This window comes from Strigops habroptila, chromosome 3, assembly GCF_004027225.2.
Source record: "Strigops habroptila isolate Jane chromosome 3, bStrHab1.2.pri, whole genome shotgun sequence".
NCBI classification, from domain to species: Eukaryota; Metazoa; Chordata; class Aves; order Psittaciformes; family Psittacidae; genus Strigops; species Strigops habroptila.
The window spans coordinates 32087322-32106563 of NC_044279.2; the positions used below are offsets into that span (position 1 = coordinate 32087322).

The 19242-nt window shown below is 40.1% G+C and overlaps 1 protein-coding gene across 4 annotated transcripts in view; it reads left to right on the top strand.

Moving 5' to 3' along the window:
• TMEM117 (transmembrane protein 117) overlaps positions 1-19242 on the top strand; it is a 239251-nt gene that overhangs the window by 198772 nt on the left and 21237 nt on the right. The gene's annotated exons all lie outside the window — the stretch shown is intronic.

Genomic DNA, 19242 nt, shown 5'->3' on the forward strand with positions numbered 1-19242 from the left:
GGAAAAGGATCATTGAAGGCTGGAGTGATTTTGCTATTCCTAGACGTGTAGACTGTTGAACTGAAGTTTAGCAAACAATTTGAGAAGAACTTTAGCTCCGATATATTACTAACTCCACTAGCAAAGATAATTTCTGAGACACTTAGTTCTCTTTAATGAGATATCTATTGCTTGAGTAATTACCATAGAGGTGGCACTGGTGGCACTCAGAATTTATCACTGCTGTACTAGGGCATTAAAACTGCATAAAGCTTTATCTTCAGTTTTGTTTTCCGATGTCCACCACTGTTCAGTGCTCCTGAAGGTTCATGGTTAGAACAAGGAGGATAAGAAAAGGAATACTTTTTTCCTAGTAAGATTTCTGGTGGGTTTTTTCCTCTCCCTTTGCACTTTATATTTTATTTACATTTTCAAAGAGATTCAAGGGAATGTATAATAAATGATTGTACTTTAGAGAGCTGTAATGAAAGCGTGAATGAAAATACATGATGTATTAAGCTACATTTAATTTGATATTGTATGCAGGATAGAGAAACACAATTGTCTCCATTCAAAATAATTATTAAACCATCGTTTTGACTCTGAAAAATGAAGTTCCAGTACTTTGACCTTGGATTTGCTGAATCTGAATATAGGGAAGAATTTTATGTGAAACAGCCTGTCCCAAAAACTGCTTCATATTTTTACAACACAAAGCAAGACCTTCATTTTAATTGCATTTTTGACTGCTCTTTGTGTGATGGAGTTATTTGAAGTTATTTATTTGGACTGTACAATGAAGTTGGCATTTTTTATTTACAGTGTAGTTCTAGCATTATTGCATTGCTATTGCCATAAAGTCAACTTGAGACAGCAAAGTATAAATCACAAGTGAAGACCATCAGGATCATGATCCTTTGATTGAAGTATGCTATAGAGTTACCTGTCTGTAGAAATTCTTTCTAAGAGTGTTGTCTGTTTCACAGATTTTTTTCTAACTTAACAAGCTTTAGCAACAAAATGGTAAAATTAGAAAAAAGAACTCAGAACAAACCCAAATCACCTAATATTAAGCAATTTCTATTTGAGGCTGATGTTAACTAAGCACGGTTGAAATCTCATTTGATTTTTGAGTACAAGCATTTTCTGTCCCTCTGAATGGTTGCCTTAATACTGCAAATGTTACTGTGTTTCAACAAGAGAAAACCAATTGAGTTTGGATATCTGTTCTCCATGCTGTGAAAAATAATCACGTAATTGTAAAGGTCATCTTTGCCTTCTTAGTATTATTATAATTTAGGTCTACGTAGAGCATAAAAAAGAAATAAAGGTCCAAGCAACCTCTGCCCTGAAGAGCTACCTTTTTTCAATTAGACATAACCCAGGCAGACATGAAGAAGAGAACACTGACAGCTGAACCCTACAAAGACAGTTAGACATGGGTAATACTTAAGGGTACATGAACTTCTTACCTTTGGTTTCCATCCTGCAACATGCCTCCCAGCACCACTCTCCTTCTAGTGTGCAAAGGCTTTCCAATCTGAGCGATTCACTGAGTATTCAGGGGATGGGTCAGGGAGACATGCACAGATAAGAGACAGAGTAGAAGACAGAGACATGTGACTGAAATGTAGATGTGAAAGTTATGACCACAAAAAATATTAAGACAATCCAAAAAAACCACAGATCATGGAGAAGGCTGCAGGACTACAACAGGACCTCATGGATAGTGTGGCCTGCTTCTGGCTCAGGCTGTGTTCCTACTTCTACCAACCTCGCTGTGATGCATTGCTTCATATCTGCCCTCCCTAGAGCAAAGGGACCCTGAGTGCCTGTTCTAGATGGCTGCTGTGTATACATCTTCACCTGATTTTAATCACTGTATCTTGTAGTCAGTGGAGAGATGAAGGTATAGTTGGGGTGCTTTTAAACATCTACAGGAGAATGAGAAACAGCAGGCCCTGGAGTTGCACGTTTCTCTACACTGAGAATAAGCAGACCTAACAGGATGGCCTGAGAGGAACCACCCCTTAAGCTAGATGCAGAAAAAGGGTTATGAGAGTGGCTTCTTTTGAGTCCAGAGCTGCAGCTCTGCAAGAATCCTTCTCAGCTATTTCCACAGCTGCTAAAAGATCCCAAAGTAGCATTTCTCTGCCAGTGTTTTATCATAGAGACTCTTCAGAGCATGTCTGACTTTTGCAGGCAGGATGATGTCTCCTCTGCTGCTTGGCCATGGTTTGAAACGAATTTGAGTTTCACTGGGTCTAGGACAGCATATCAAAGATAACACCTGTTTTAAGCTTTTTGAGAGGCAGCACAGAGGTCTCTATTCCAGTCCTGGTTGTCAGAACATTTTATCCAATGTTAAATACAAACACTGGTGAGTTTTTTTTAAGTATAGAGATTGCATATTTTCTCTCTGAAAAACAACAGATTGAATGAAGTCCAATCCAGATGAGCATCAGTTCATTTTAAAGAACAAGTGCTTGCTTGTAAGAAAGTAAAAGCCCTACAAGTTTGTTATTTTTGCGCAGTATGGAAGTGATGAAATTAGTAATTTTTACAATGTGTTTAATTATGCCTGCCCTGATAATTGAGATGGCAAGATGCCAACACATGTATATTTCTGGCACCCAGAGCAATCACATGGACATCATTATGTTATTAGCCTTCGTTTCAGACTGAGTGCAAGACCACACATATTAAAGCTGGATATGTAGCAATGATGTTACCGTGTAATAGTCCTTTTTACTATTTTAGTGAAAAATTCACATAGTTAGTTCTCTTTCTCAAAGATGTAATGAAAAAGTTGACAATCTGTTAATTAAATGAGTAAATATGAGAAATGGAACTATAATCCCACTTTCTGGATACCTCTATTTGAACAGTAGACAGTAACTTGTGCATTAGCCTATATACTGCTTTTTCTTCTTTTTTTCTGGTGTCATGTTCTTAGTGGCTTTGCTAATGGGTAAGAGCCTGTGGTGGTTGGATTATTAAACCTCATGTGTCCAGGCAAGATGAGTTGTTTTATCTCTGCAGTGTCTTTTGTGAGCATTTACAGATTTCTACAGGCTTCTGAAAGACTGTAGAGTATTTCAGCATCACCATGGAGTTACATGCTATAGCTACCTTGCTGAGCACTTTGCAAGTCCCATGGCATTACCTCTTGCAACTCTTATGACTTACTGCAACTTTTTATCTGACAAAACAATCAGACACAATGTCTGAGTGATTTAAAAGCTACCTGAAAATACTGTTTGGTTCCAAAAGGAGAATTTATTCTTCAATAAACTGAAGAAACTCTGTAGCAGCTGAGTGGAATAAACAGAAGCTAGACAGCACTTAGGTCTAAGATTCTTTGAGAAACCTCTTGTATGTGAATCTTTAACCAAACTAGCAAAATAATGCCATTAATATCATTAACATAATATATTGTAAATAAGGAGAACAGAATTTTGTCCTTCTGGGTAACTTGAAAGAAACAAAGATCAAAGAGAGTTTGATAATTAACAACATTCCATATGACTAATGCTGGATCTCTGTTAATGTAAGTATTAGGATATCAGCAGACAGATTCTTTTTATTAATAATAATTTTTCAAATCTTTTTCACAATATTTTTGTGTGTAAATTACTTTAATGTGTAACTGAACATCATTGTTTGCTGCTGCAGTTAAGAATCAGAATATTTAGTGAGTGGCCTGTCACTTCTTTATAAGAGAATTAGAAGGTTAGCAAATTGAAGAAAATCTATATTTAGGCTCTTCACTGTTTTTTTTTTTCTAGTTCTTTTCATTTACCTGAAAAAATAAAGTTATGAAGCTAATTTGTAATGTTAATTAGGTTTGGTATATGTCATTGTTAAACAGTAACACACTAATGTTATTGGCAAAATGGAACAGACTCTGGTCTTGTTAAGATGCATAAAACAGGGACAGTTCCATTTATTTTCTGTTTTACACCAATGGAGAAGCTGTTTTGATTAAAATCTAATAGGATGTGTGAGCCCATTAAAAAACACCATCCACAATATCAAGTGCATAGAAGAAGGTATAATTTGCTTGAATAGTTAAAGTAAACGATGAAGTCAAAATACAGTCTTGTCCACACAAAGTAGGTAAAGATTTGATTTTTAGAGGGTTGGGGATTTTCTAGATCTGTTTAACTTCTCAAACATGATGTAATTTGACTTTTAACTGGATTTACATTCAGTAATTTGGTAGAATTAATTTAAATGTATACAAATGAGAGGAGAATCTTGATATATACTTTAAGCAGAATACATAGGTATAGTAGTTGTCCTCTGAAACAGATAAGCAAGAAATGGGTTGTGTTCCTAGACAAAGCAAGATATACAAAATAATTTGTCATTTCTGTCAGAGTAGACCCTCTCAGCTGTACATTTGATTCAAGAGTGGGTTTTTTTATTTGTTTCCTAACAAAACAGCAAAAAGTACCAATGTATAGGTTGTTCCCAAGGAAGTTACAAACTTTGCACAAAAATGTCATTCTAAAAAACTCCCATTCAGCATAATTTCTGAAGAAACAAGCACTTGAATGTCAGGGTACTTTCATTCATGCCTTTGCTGGGTTTTGTAACATTTGAAAACACAATCATAAAATACAAGCCAAAACCTGTGAGAAACATCTGTGTTAGTGATGTTAGCAAACAGCTTTTGCATCATCTTTGACATTCAGGATTTCTGTATGTGAGGGGTTACTAAATTTTTTTTATTTATGTACTACTTGCCCTTTCAATTTGGGAACCTAGCCATAGGGGCAGGTGACCAATGACAAGTTTTTCAGAGGAGTCAGGATAGATGGAAATTCATGTTTAGTAAAACTGACGGCAGATTCAGCTCCATTACTTGTCTCCCCAGCCATTGCCATATGGCAAGCTTTTACAAGGAGGAGCTATACACCCTGGACTACTTTTTTCATGTATTATGTGGAGTGTTTCGTTCCGCTCAGAGTACATTGCTCTTCACTAGCAGATTTTAGACATGCCTGTCAAACAGCATTACAAAAATGGATAAGCATTTTGAGCACACACTTGTACTCAGCTAATCATGCAATGTTTGCCGAAGAACCCTACTGTGAGAGTTGGCTCTGTGGTACTGTACTTCTCATGGCCTGCAGATCTGTGAAGGAGAAGGGACAAGTTCAAGTGAGGTAACCTTGGGAGAAACCTTACTGTAGCAAGTAATAGATTTTCCTTCCTGAAAGCACAATAACTTCCCACGTAGGAAAGGCTTTCTCCTCTTCTTTTATCCTTTCTACATGCTTCTCCTTCTGTGGATCATGGAAATATTTATTAGCACTGATGTAAAACATTCAAAAATAATGCTAAAAAATAAAGTGAATTAGGAGTAGAACGGAACAATTATTGATCTACAGCTTTGCTTTATTTGTACTTACTGCATTTCAGGTGACAGGCCTGAGTACATTACTAAACACCATTTAACCAACAAAATCGTATTGTTTCTCATGCCATTATTGGCATCATGGCATTTCTTTCTAGTGGGTCAGACACAAGTCTTTCTTGCCTATCCCAGAATTGTTCCTTTTCTTGAATCTGCCTCCAGAGCTGCTACTTGTAGATTTCTATTATTGAATTTCTCAGTCCCCAGATGCTTTCTTTCTATGAGATGGACTGGTTTCAGGGGTATCAAGTCTTTCTCCTTTCTATTTTGATCACAGAACAGTAGCTCTCCTGAGCTCTGCTTTCTTCTATCCCATCAGACATCTGTTTTCCGTAGCTTTCCTGCATCTTCTCTCTGTGACTGGTATCAAGGGAGTAGATTATTTCCTGGCTATTGTGTACTTAGAGGAACAAGGTAGTGTGGTCCCAGAGCATTTGACAGCTCAGGAACAAGCAGCTGGAAAAAAAGTCAGTGTCCCATAGAGTGAAATGTCCCTGTCCCTTTCCTGGCAGGGAAATAAGGCTCTGAGGAACCAGTACATGGACCCTCCACACCTCCTTCACATTGTTGCTTTCTGTGAACAAGGCAAAGAGAATGGAAGTGTGCTCTACTTATAGATCAGAGAATAAAATTATGCATTTGAAATCCTCTGCTTTTATTTTGAAGGGAAACACCTTTCGAGTTTGATGGATGCATATCTAGTATTTATGTAAAAGGATGACGACAGGGTAAAAGTACAGCATTATTATGCATAATTAAAACCTAGATGTTCCTGTTGGAATATTTTCAAGATTCAACTGGATGTATGAATTCCTTTCGAAAATCCCTGAAACATTCCGTGACCCCCTTGCCAGAACCCACTATAAAGTACAGTTTATTTTTTCAAGTCTTTCAGTTACTTTGGGACTGAGAAAATGATAAGCGAAATCATTTCCCCTTGAGAAAAGGGGGGTGTATCTTGTCCCTTATTGCACATTACATACCTACCTTTTTAATGAGCTGTCTGCTTTATATTGCAGTGTTGTCTAGTTTGATAACCGGCACCATCATATTATGCTGTAGATTTTGTCAAACAAGACGCGTGAACTACAGTACTTTTAAGTGCATTTCACCCTTTACACTGATTGTGGGTGGTTAAATCTTACTTGAGTGCATTAAATTTCTCTCAGGCATTATAGGTTCAACTCCAGACTTTGCTTCAGCTGCTGTAACTTGACGTATTTGTGCTGACCTGACTCCAATTGTGCCAATTTATACTGGCTGAGAGCTTGGCCCTTGTTTTAGCTCTGTGACTCAGTTCCTCATTTGCTGAAAACGAACAGCTGTAGTTCTTTCACTAGTTCTGTGATTGTCTGCTTAGCCCCTAAGGTGCTCAGAGAAGGATGCTGTCTGACTTGGTACAACTTCTAGCATAATCAGGCACCAGTCCCAGCTGGAGCCTCTTGGCTCTGAGATGACTACACACAAAATGATTTAGCTGAAAAGGTTTCTCATTTGTCACAGTCACTCCCTTTTATCCTGACAATGGGTATGTGCCATACATGTGGCACTGAGGCCCTTCTTCTGCAGTGCAGATATTTGCAGATAAGGAAGCAGTTCTCCAAAAGCAGACATAGGATTTTCACACACTGCCCCCTGAAACCAGCGTATCCAGTTAAAATTCACAAAACCCATGGAATTCTAGGAGCAAGAAAAGCTGGAAATGGTTTGCAAGTCTTTCACAGGACTATTTTCATCTTTAGTTGCAAGGAGAGTCTTTTCACAAGTTCTGCTATAATCAGTGTGTGACAGGCTTTTTTGCTGATGTATGTTTGATGAGTGTTGCATTGCTTAAGATTATAGTGCAGTGATATATGTTGATATAACAATAATGGTGACATTCAGATAATTTCAGCTCTCCACAGCAATGCTTTGGAATATAGTATATGAATGTAGAAATCTGCTTTGTAATGAGCGTTGTTGCACAGGTTTTTACCTGAAAATGAAAAAACTGAGATGAGATTAAACTGGTTCAGCTGTTTTCTAAGTGATAGAATTGCATGCAATTTGTAAATGCAGCCATGTGAGTTAAGAAAGATAAACCTGAGTTTGCCATCACTAAATAGAGTGTTTCCTTAAGACGCGTTTTATGCTTATCCATACCTGATATTTAGCTACATAGCATATTGAATTTACAGGACTTAGTGACAGGTCATACCTGGATATACAGATCCACCTGGCAACAATACTGAGTTGAAGTAAGGAGCAACTTGGTTGCTCTTAATCAAACCTTAGAGGGGGAACAGAAACGAGAATATGCCCAATATTGGTGCTCTAACTGTATTATTTCTGCAAAGCTGATTGAATGGCAGTTGTTTATATTTCCTTGGAAAGTTTGAAGACTGTTATATGAGACATTAACAAAAAGACATGCTCATTTTTATTGCCTTCAAGTTCTTCTAACATGCTATAAAGCTGCTGCTTTTCTTTGTATAACAAAAAGGACATATGTAGTTAATCACTGAGTGTCTTGAGCTACTGAGTACATGAGATATTTTTGCATCTGTTAGAATCAGACTTTACTCGACCCATCAATAAGTAATTCATTCTCACATATATAGAGGAAGGGAAGTATTCCCTACTGCTTTTAGTGATTTGAAATTATAGTTGCCGTGGTTTATGATTTTGAACTAACATTTAATTACTCAGCTGTATAGTGTTCGGTATCATGATGCTATGGGTTGCAAGTGTTGTATAAATGTGGCTTTAAGTCAACCAGGCTTCTAGTCTCCTACAGGACAGGACCTAAAAGCTGGAATCTGATGATGTTTGCCTGCCTGTCCTGTAATGCTCATTAGGGAGAAAAAGACTCCCCAGCATAACACTTACCAGATCTCACAAATAGGTTGGGGACCAGCATTTCATGACACAGTGTGAATCTGTGTTTCCCACTGGAGCAGCGAAGCAACTAAATCAACATGCCTATAGAGTCTCCCAAATAGTCTCAGTAGTGCACTGCAGCTGACTGTGGACTGTACTACATCTCAGCTGGTCCCCAAATAATTAACCTCTTCTCTATCTCTTCTTTGTACCTAGGTAGTATTTGCAATATGATTTTTCATTAAGATTCCTTAGAGCCCTGCATGAGCCAACGGGTGCTGTAGGTGCATTAATACATTGTTGAAATGGTACAAACAGAGATGAAAAACGACGTTAATCAAACTGGGAAAGAGCTGTATTTTTCACCTCCCTCCCCCAACGCTTGTTCAATTGCTACAGCAGCCAGCACTGCTGAACTTGTCTTGATACCTCTGGTGCCAGAACAATGCAGCCTCAGGTAGTATGTGATGAGCACAGCTGGCTCTGTATGCCTTCATCTCTCACTTCATTAGCAGGGAGGGCAGCTGCAAGCACAAAGGGGACTATCCATTATCAACCAATGCGAGGAGGAGCTGTCAGGGCCTCTGAACTTAGTTACACCTGGCACTGAATCTATTTCTCTCTGGGTGAAGATAGGCAAATTAAAGAACCACTTTTGGGACCAGCTCTGGGCAAGGCAGTCTGTGTTCTAAGGCAGCAGGTTGCTGGGGGTGGTTTGGAGCACTCAAAAGGGCTATAAGGGAGAGAAGGGTCCGGGCCTGCAGCTCCAGCTCCATGCCTGGCCACCTCCAGCTTGAATCAGCCATTTGCAAGCAGTTCCCTGTCTCTGAAGAAAGACCATGGTGGTAGCTGGCTGGTCCTACCATGCAGGATAGCATGGCAGCAGGGAGAAGGACTTAAAAGTGGCATTATCACTGGCAGTCCTCTCCCCCCATCCAGCAACATTGTACATCAGTGTACATCAGTGGCACAAGACGTGGGCATAGAGCAAAGGCAGATGTTGATGGTGGAGCCCCACTTCCGGGATTAAGTACTCACATGGTTTCAGTGACTCAAACCTGGCAGAGCTGGTTTTCTGCTGCAGCCAGCCAAATTTGACTCATACCTTCAAGAAGCTTTTATTCTGTCCTTGTCAACTGTTTCCATCTCTTCTTTAACAACCGTAGAAGCCTATGGAGCACTGTGTTTCTCAGTGCATTTATGGCTTGCGCCCTGCCATCATTAATTACGTGATACAGTAATCCAGAAGACAGCATTGCAGCCTTTCTGGCTGGTACTCGTCATTTTGTGCTGTGGTTTTATTTCATCTTTCAGGAGAGACATTGTAGCTCTTCCTTTCATAGGCAATCAGCTTTGATTTCACTCTCCATCAGTTCTCAATGAGCTCTGCTATGATGTTGTTTCCCACATCAGGTACCACGCAAGGAATTAAATGATGGAAATTTGTGGCTAATCCATTTTATCACCTGGAGGTGAAAATGACAAAGCAGTGTACATCTCTTTCTAATGTATCTTGCTATGGGTTTAAGTATATAATCCTATAATCCCTCTTGGATGGCTTTTTGCTTTTAGCTTTTCTCAGGTGGTCTTTGGGCTTGACTATATACAAGGTACAGCACACATTAGGTTTATAATGAAATTTCATCCACTTCAGAACTGTGTGCCCAAAGCAGAGAAACAAACAGTCCTCAACAGCAGCAGTGATCCCATGTACAGCACACAATTTGTTTAGGAGTAGGTGGCAGAAAAGAAGTGATTAAGTGATCTGCTTTTTCAGGCAGCCAGTTAGAGGAAGCCAAAGGGACTCTTTTCCCATCCTGAGTCTGCAAGTGTACTTTTTGATGGCACTGATTCAGCCTGGTTTCTGCAGACTGTTTGTCAGAAAGGCTGCTCAGACTGTCCAGAGTGTGCCCTGTAGCATTTCTGAAGGCATCCTGCTTGGTGCTGCACCAGCAACTGCGGCTGCCACCTCCTTGGCTGCAAGTTGGTACTTTTGTCCTGACCTTAAGTTGTGAAGCAACAGCTACCTCTTCTGAATGAATGCTAAATACCCCTAGAGATGTTTTGGGCATCTGGGCCAAACAATTACTGCACTACTCTAAATTATACAAACTCCTACTGTTCCTCAAGGTCAGGATGCAAAGATTTGCATATCTGGACAGAGTGTTTCAGATACAGAGGACGAGAGGAAGAAAAGCATCACACAAATAAGCCTAATATCAGAAATGAGCAGATTATGATTTAAGCAACACAAATACAACACATAAGAAATGGTATTAAAAATAAGACAACACTACTGAGGCTGCAGGGTCATGTTTTCAGAAGTTTGGAGATGCCAGAATTAAGGTCGGCAGAATAATCTTTTCACCCCTATTGTGTGTATGCATTATGATACAATCTTTAATTCTCTATTCACATCCCATTTTTCCACAGGACCTCTCTGTCTCACTTGCTGTACTGGATGAATGGTGTTCAATTAATGAGAAGCTATTCAATATTTTGGTTTACCCTTTCTGTGCAGTGTGTAGCCCCAGGTCTTACTGCACATTACTGAAACCTTGATATGAAGATGAAATCATTAATTTCCTTGTGGGCTTTTTTGTGACAGTCATCGCTGTACTTCCTAAGGGCTTTTCAAGCATTAATGTATTTATCTGCACAATAGCCTTCATAATAGGAATATTATTGTCCCTTATTGTCCACATTTTATACTGAGGCACAAAGAAATTAAAGGGTCCTAATTCGAGATGTCTGAAAACATTATTATGAAAATTTATATTATTACCCATCTTTTAGCTGAGCGGTTACCTAACTGGGGGAGGAGGGTCATTAGGAGCAGGCAGAGCTACATATTTGCTTGAGTAATCTTACATATTATTACACCAACAGCCTTATTTCCCTTGTAGAATTCAAGCAGCTGTAAACTCAGTTTCTTTGCTTGTTTTGAGTGATGGATATAACTCTGTCATATGTTTAGCTCCATAAAAAATACTGGTTACTTTTTATCCTGATGTTAAAGGAGCACAGGACAGTCCAATCTAGGTAGTGCTATGAACTACAGGAGTCTTGCTTTCCCTGCGGATATTTTGCCAGCTCTTCCTCTTCTGGTGAGTGGAGATATATTCAGGTCCAGCTCTCATTAATTCATTGATTTCAATACCAGCCATGGGCACTTGTCACTTCAACAAATCTAAGCTTAGATGGGATGTGCAGGCAATCACACACACCAAAAAAAGGGAAAAAGAAAAAGGAAAAACAATTTATAATGCCTGGGAATAGTTTAGGTTTAGCAATTCACAGATGCGTTGTGGCAGAGTTGGCCAAATGATTGTACCATGTATACACACACGGTACAGATAACCATAGGGTGACGTCTCTCAGTTCATGAGTCTTACCCTTGAAACCTCCATAGAGTTCCCTGAATGAAGGACTTTCTGTGTGCATATATCCTTTAGTTTTTACAAAAATATGGCAATCTCAAAATCAAAGGTCTGCCATATGAATCTGATGTGTCTTATCAGGGTACTGACACAGTTAATTCCCCTGCATGGATGTGCCATGTGTGCTACCTGCTAATAGCAGCGTGTTTTTTTAGTTCTGATGAGCCACTTTAGGAGGAAGAGGAGACACCTACTTTGCCTCTGGGCTTCGCATCTGCTTCTTAACAGCAGAGGGTGGTAATAATTGGAGTCACGGTGACCAGTCCAAACTCCTGAGCCAAACAGGTACTGACAATTTCATAGAATCATAAGATGGTTTGGGCTGGAAAGGACCTTAAGATCATCTAGTTCCAACCCTGCTGCCATGGGCAGGGACACCTCACCCTAGACCCTGTTGCCCAAGACTCTGTCCAACCTGGCCTTGGACACTGCCAGGGATGACGCATTTGTCACTTCTTTGGGAAACCTCTTCCGGTGCCTCACCACCCTCACAGTAAAGAACTTCTTCCTTATTTCTAACCTGAACTTTCCCTGTTTTACTTTAAACCCATTACCCTTTGTCCTATCACTACAGTCCCCAATGAAGAGTCCCTCCCCAGTATCCTTGTAGGCCCCCTTCAGATACTGGAAGGCTGCTGTGAGGTCTCCACGCAGCTTCTCTTCTCCAGGCTGAACAGCCCCAACTTTCTCAGCCTGTCTTCATACAGGAGGTGCTCCAGTCCCTTTGTCATCCTCATGGCCTCCTCTGGACTTGCTCCAACAGCTCCATGTCCTTCTTATGTTGAGGATACCAGAACTATTGTTAGCAACATACCTGTATTCTTCCCAGGCCGCCTGTCCTTACTTCCACCTTCTATAAGCTTCTTTTTTCCCCCTCTAAGTTTCCTCAGCAGCTCCTTGTCCATCCATGGAGGTCTCCTGGCCCTCCTGCCACACTTCCTTCTATTTGGGATGCAACGCTTGTGAGCTTGTAGTAGGTGGTCCTTGAATATCAACCAGCAGTCTTGGGCCCCCCTGCCCTCTAGGGTTTTATCCCATGGAACCTTACTTAGCAGGTTCCTGAAGAGGCCAAAGTCTTCTCTCTTGAAGTCCAGGGCAGTGAGCTTACTGCATGCTCTTCTCACTGTCCTGAGGATCTTGAACTTGACCATCTCATGATCGCTGCAGCCAAGGCTGCCCTGGAGCGTCTCATTTCCAACCAGTCCCTCCCTGTTGGTGAGCATGAGGTCAAGCATGGCACCTCTCCTTGTCGGCTCCTCTATCACTTGTAAGAGGAATTTGTCTTCCACACAATCGAGAAACCTCTTGGATTGCTTGTGCCGGGCCGTACTGTCCCTCCAACAGATATCAGGGTAGTTGAAGTCCCCCATGAGGACAAGGGCCTACAAGCATGAGGCTGTCTATATAGGGCTTCATCCACACAGTCGTCCTGATCAGGTGGCCTGTAGCAGACCCCCACAGTAATGTCCCCCATGGCAGTTTTCCCTTTGACCCTGACCCACAAGCTCTCTGTTGACTGATCACCTATAGCCAGGCAGAGTTCCAGACTCTCCAGCCTAATATTGACTTAAATAGCTACACCACCTACCTGTCTGCCTTGCCTGTCTTTCCTAAAGAGCCTATAACCTTCCATTCCAACACTCCAGTCATAGGAGCCATCCCACCATGTTTCTGTGATGCTAATGGTATCATATCCCCATAGACATGCACACATCTCACTCCTCTTGTTTATTCCCCATACTACGGGCGTTTTTATAGAAGCATCTCAGCTGAGCTCCAAATGAAGCCGACTCATTGGCTGGAGCAGCTGAAGTAGCTCTGCATCACTCCAACCATCCATTACAGGTGCTGGCATCTGACTGGTAGATTTGGGATGGATGGGTGCACCCCTCCCCAACAAATCTAGTTTAAAGCTGCTTGACTCCAATGTGGCTTTTTCCTTCCTGTTACTTCTAAATCTTCTCTCCCAGTTTCCCTCTCTGTCCCCATCCTGGATCCGCCTCATCCCTGGTTCTGTGACATCTCCCATTACTTTCATCCAATTCCAATTTTTAGTCTTTGAGTCTCTCATTTTTAGTCTCCACATCCAGTGAATCCTAGTAATCCACCCTGAGCCAGCTGTCCAAATCAAAATCTCTCCTTTTCTCCCTTCCCTCTCTCCCCAGGTCCGTCCCTTTTCCTTAGCCAGCCAGTCCCAACCTCCTGCTCCCATCCCCACCATCCTTTCTAACACTCAACCCTCTTGCCCTCATTCAATCTCTCCCCTCCTCCCACTCCTTTTGTGTAACCTATTCTGATTTTCTTATCAATCCTTTCTCTGCTCTCCTTCCCCTTCACAGCATGGCCCAGGTGGACACAGACTTCATTTAACCGTGTGACTGCACACGGATATGCCAAGCTGCCTGCTCGGCCTCTTAGAGAAGGCTTGTGGGGAGGAAGGAGGACAGGGTTTGGGCCACTGCATCCCTGCTAGACTCAGACCCAGAGGTGGGAGCTCTCCTGCCCCATCTCCCTCAGCTCAAAGTGCCTGGCTTCATCTATGTGCAGAATGCTTAGGATCGGTAATTACAGGAAAGCTGGCTCTCCATCCCTTGGCTGCTGTGTGGGGACAGCTCAGTCCCTGTTTGAGAGCAGCTCAGAGCCAGCAGCAGCAATGGGGGTGGGAGGCAAAGGCGGAATGAAGGATGCTCTGTCTCTCTGCTGAGAGTGGCAGTTTCATAGTCTAATGAGCTCTAGGAGCATGCTGTGTTATGCACAGTTTGTGAAGATACTAATTTCTGAACCTTTAGCTAAATTCTTGCAAGTATGAAAATTACTGACTTTTCAAAGGTACCTTAAACTCTTCCAGTTTGGGACTGATATTCACAGGGAAGCAAAAGGATATCTCTTACACAAAGTTATTCCCTTGCCAAACCATACGTCTCTACTTTAAAGCATAAGGCATTTCTCAAAGCAAACCAGCTTATTTTCTCTTCGGTCTCACTCTCAGAAGTGTTCGAATAGTGCTAGTTGAAAATGTCAAAACCCTAAAACAGAAACATGGAGCCAAACAGGAAAAACCAACAGCCTGAGGCAGACACCTGGCAGTGCGTTCAACCCAAGCAGTCAAATTTGGAAAAGTTATAAGCAAATGAAATCAGTATAATCAGTACACCAGCGCACTTGAATAGTAAGCAGCAGTGTTGATTTCTATCTGTTCTATATAGCACCTGCTCTGGTGGTAACTGGGTGCGTTTGTGGTATGGGTTGTATGAATTCCTCTAGTGCCACTTCAATAGCAAAATATCCCCAGAAAGCTCTGTTCTCATAGTGCAAAGAGTTTGTTGCTTTTTTGGTTTGCACTTCTAAACCTACAACTAAGGACTGAGAAAGGCCAAAATCAACAGGGTTTCCCCTACAGAGTTTTCTCACTCTGTTGCTCTGTCTTTGGGAGGGATCTGGAAAAGAACAGCCTCTGCTCCCCTCTCCTGCTGAATTTCAGATCGACAGAGGTGAGGCTCTTCCCAGCTCTACAAGGCTGTGCTCAGACATACTGGCTCTATGTTTAGCCTTCACTCACACAGTGGCTTCAACTTGACACAATGGTATTAATTTGCAGGCAAAATGCCTAGTTCATCCTGGTGATGCTCAAAGTCTTAGCAGAGATGTTAGATAACCACTTCCATATAATCATTTTGCAGCCTTATTTTCATATTCATTTTTGTAGCAATACTACTCTTGTTTTTCCTTTACATAGCTTGTAAGTTGTAAGTATAAGCAACTTTGACATGATCTGGAAAATAAAGTTTTTATTCCCCATACAGAGCTCATTAATAAATTTCTACAGTGTGTCCCAGTGCAAATATACACAGTTATGATGTTTCTTCTACAGAGAATGCCTCAGTGAGTATTGCTGAAGGGACTACCTGTCAGGACAATATTATCCATCAAATGCAATTATTTACTCTATAAGTTGCCAGTATTCTTAGTTTATAAGACACAGATTGCTATTGGAAGTACATAAACGTAGCAAGAGTCTTAAAAGATATTAGTTAAACTACAAATTCCCCTTGGGATGGAATAATCATTTATGTATAGTCACACAGAACCATACTGGCATACAGGTTAGATGGGCTTCCAGGTTGTGTAAGAAAATTAAATAAAATTATCAATATATTTTATGGTGAAATTGTAGATTTTATGACATTAAAGTCAGAATGAGAAACTCAACTCTTTCTCATTATTTTTCTCAGTTTTCCTTAGTATCTATTTCTAAAAGGTAACATATTCTGGTAGAAATTCTTGTGCAGAACCATACTTATAAAAAGAGAAATTGAGAGAGCAGGTATGTGGTAATTGACTTTCTGTCACAGAAATCGGTGAAAACTTTTGGTGTTGTTTTCAGGGAACCAGAATATTTTCATTAGTGGCAGTTAAGTAGCAAGCGTTGAATAACTGTTTTCTGTCAAAGAAACTGTTTCATAGGGCTTTTCTTTCTTTTCTTTTTTTTTTTTAAGTAACATTAGGATTTCCATTATCTGTCAAGGATTCATCTAAAACAAGTCATTAGAATTAAGTGTGAGACAGTATATACTGGAACTGTATGTTTATCAAGAAGGAAATAGTGCTGCTGCTTCTTAAGTGGTTGCTACAAAATATACAAAAGTGAAATGAGTGATATTATCCTTTTATTTTGACTCAGCATTTAAAGAAAGAAGTTTGGCAGCTGACTGCAGAAAAGCTCAGAGAAGTTGGAAAATGCAGATAAAATGAGAGGAGGAAAAGTCATGAACATTTTAGGAAGGAGCAGTTAGTTCCTGCCTATTTAATGAACTCGTTATTTTTTCTTTCTTATGAAAAATTTGGTCATTTTAAGTAATTGTTAAGGATTAATTGATACTTTGATCCACCTTTATATTGATCAAGATTACAAGAAGATAGGGAAATGTTACAATGAGCTGTGTGTCCTCAAGCCCTATGGATCCCCTGTGCTGTGTTACTATAGGAGCTTCTAACCTTCCACAATGCTCACCTGAGCCATAATTAAAAAAAAATCTGTTCTGGTGAGTGGTTTTTAGTAGCCCAGATCAGAGGAATCTGTCTTTTGTGAATATCTGTGATTTGCAGTGAAAAGACTATGAGATTGAGCTTTCAGATCCTTTCAGCATCTGCAAGGCCTAGCAAGGTCTTTGCCAAAGTACATTAACAAATGTTATTTTATTAATAACTCGGCTTTTGAATTTTGGTTCTAGAAGCCATTGAAATTGCTTTTAAGCCAGACTAGAGCATTTGGCCAACCTCTGCTGTCAGGCATGCTGATGCAGACCAATAGCCCAGTAGTCTTTAATTCCTAAATAGTACATTGCCGTAATAATAACCTGTGGTGATTCTAAATTGCTTTCCTGCATTATACCTCTTCACCTTTGATTATAGATTCTTTGAAACTGCAGTAATACTTGTTATAATCTGGTTTGTTCATATTTCTTTCACACTTGGATGCTTTACAGCCATGCTTTGTATATGCAAACTGGATAAGCCTTAGTAAAATTGTATTGAGTCTGAGGAGACATGAAAGCAGCAAGTCTCTGTTTTCTGTTAAAAACATGTTAGCAAGCATATTGCTTTCTGGCCTCTAAGTGGATTTACATATTTAACAGCAGAAGTGCCCATCCAATAGTCATCACATGGAAGGTAGCACTGCTACAGACCAGCACACCCTTAAATATATTTCGTAGTGCATTCTCACATACCTAAACGGCTACATTTAAGTGTGCAGGTTTTATCTATTCATTATTTTGGGAAATGTAGATTGCCCAGGACCCTCCAATGTATAATTATATGTTTGAATGAGCACAGCAACTTCACTAGCAGACATTTGTTCAGTAGACATGCTAGGAGAATTATAATTGATGCCTTTTTTATCACTGAATGAAAAAAGATAAAAGTGCTGCTATAAACTGGAAGTTGAAATAAATTATGTAAAATACATAATTCGCATAATGACTGTCCCTTTATAAATGTTCGTATTGAGTAACCATATCATTTGGGATAATTCCTCCTTGAGGAATGCTGTGAAAGAATAGCTCATTCATTATCTTCACTTGGTGAATTGCTCTAAAACAGCTTCTCTGATGAGAAAATTGATTTAGCATTTATTTAAACAATTGAAAATAATGCGTGAATTCTGTATTTTCCTGTCCAGAATGTTTCAATAACTCTGCATTAGATGGCTTTGATTAGTTAAACTGAAACTGCCCCCAAAACCCATGCATCTAACTCTCCTCTACATGCATGTACATATTCAGAAACATGCTTTAAAACCCTACCCGGTCTATTAATCAGACTGAGAGAGTAATCATTCAGCTGCTATACTGTAGCTCCCTTGATTCATTGATGTCAGTAATTAAAAGTTTTGCAGTCATACTCGTAAGTTTCAAAGCCACACATTTATCTACAGGCAGGATACTGCTTCTGCTGACTGCCCTCGTAACAGCATCTCTCATAGTGGGCAGCATGTCATTTGCCCAAATTTTTGTCGGGAAAGTTCTTAAAATTAAAAACATGAACTATTGAATTAAGTCTTACCACTTGTAGATGTTAAGGAGAAAGTCATGGAAGAAAATTACAGTAAAGGGAAAAGCACATAAGTACTACCGTTAGTGGCAAAGATTAGAGAAGTGTGGGGTTGTGTGGATAGGAGAAAGAGAGCCAAATTTCTGAAACAGAAAATGGTAGAAGAAACCATCTTCCCCTCCAGAAAGAGGAGCTTGTGGGGCACTTACAGTTGACCTCAAAGAAAATTCTCTGTGGAAGGAAATTAACAAATTGTCTTCCAACAGTAGCATTGATAGTGAGGGGGAAAAGGGATTTCTTGCAGATCAAAAGTAAAGACTGAATAGAAGGGTTGCAGGAGGGCATTCTTCAGAAGGGTCTGTTAATTTGGATAAGCTTCTGCCAAGTGCTGCATATACAGTTTCTTATCTACACTGAATTTCCAAACCTTTTGAGGTTGTCCACCCTGTCTCATCCGTCATTTTTTTAAATTGTAATTCAGCCTTTCCTTGTGATCAGGATAGTTGCTATATTTAGATTCAAATCTCACTTGCAGAACACTTTAATTCATTGCACACCACCAGCCTCTGATTTTGTCTTTGAGATTCAGAAAGACACCTTAACAACATTCTCTCTGCTCCCAAAGATTTTGATGGAAACAGTTTTGAAATTCAAACCAAACTGTTGTGTTTGTCAAGACCAGAGTGAGTTTGTGCAATTAGAACTTGGTTCACTGTGTTTTTGACAAGTTCTCCCGGGAGGTTTCTAAACATCGAAAACCTTTTAGGATGAAGTTCATGTTTTCTGCATGTGCTTGCCAAAGGTAGATATATTGCTCCAGTATAAAAAGCTGAAATTGCATTTTTCCTCTCTCACAGTCAGGAAGTGAGCTTTGTATTAGGGTCAGAGAGGAGGCTGCAGAGAACAGTTATCTTCCCTAATTTTTATTCACATTCGAGGCTGTACTTTGGGGTTGATGATTTTGTTCATTCTTTAAGGCATGTGATT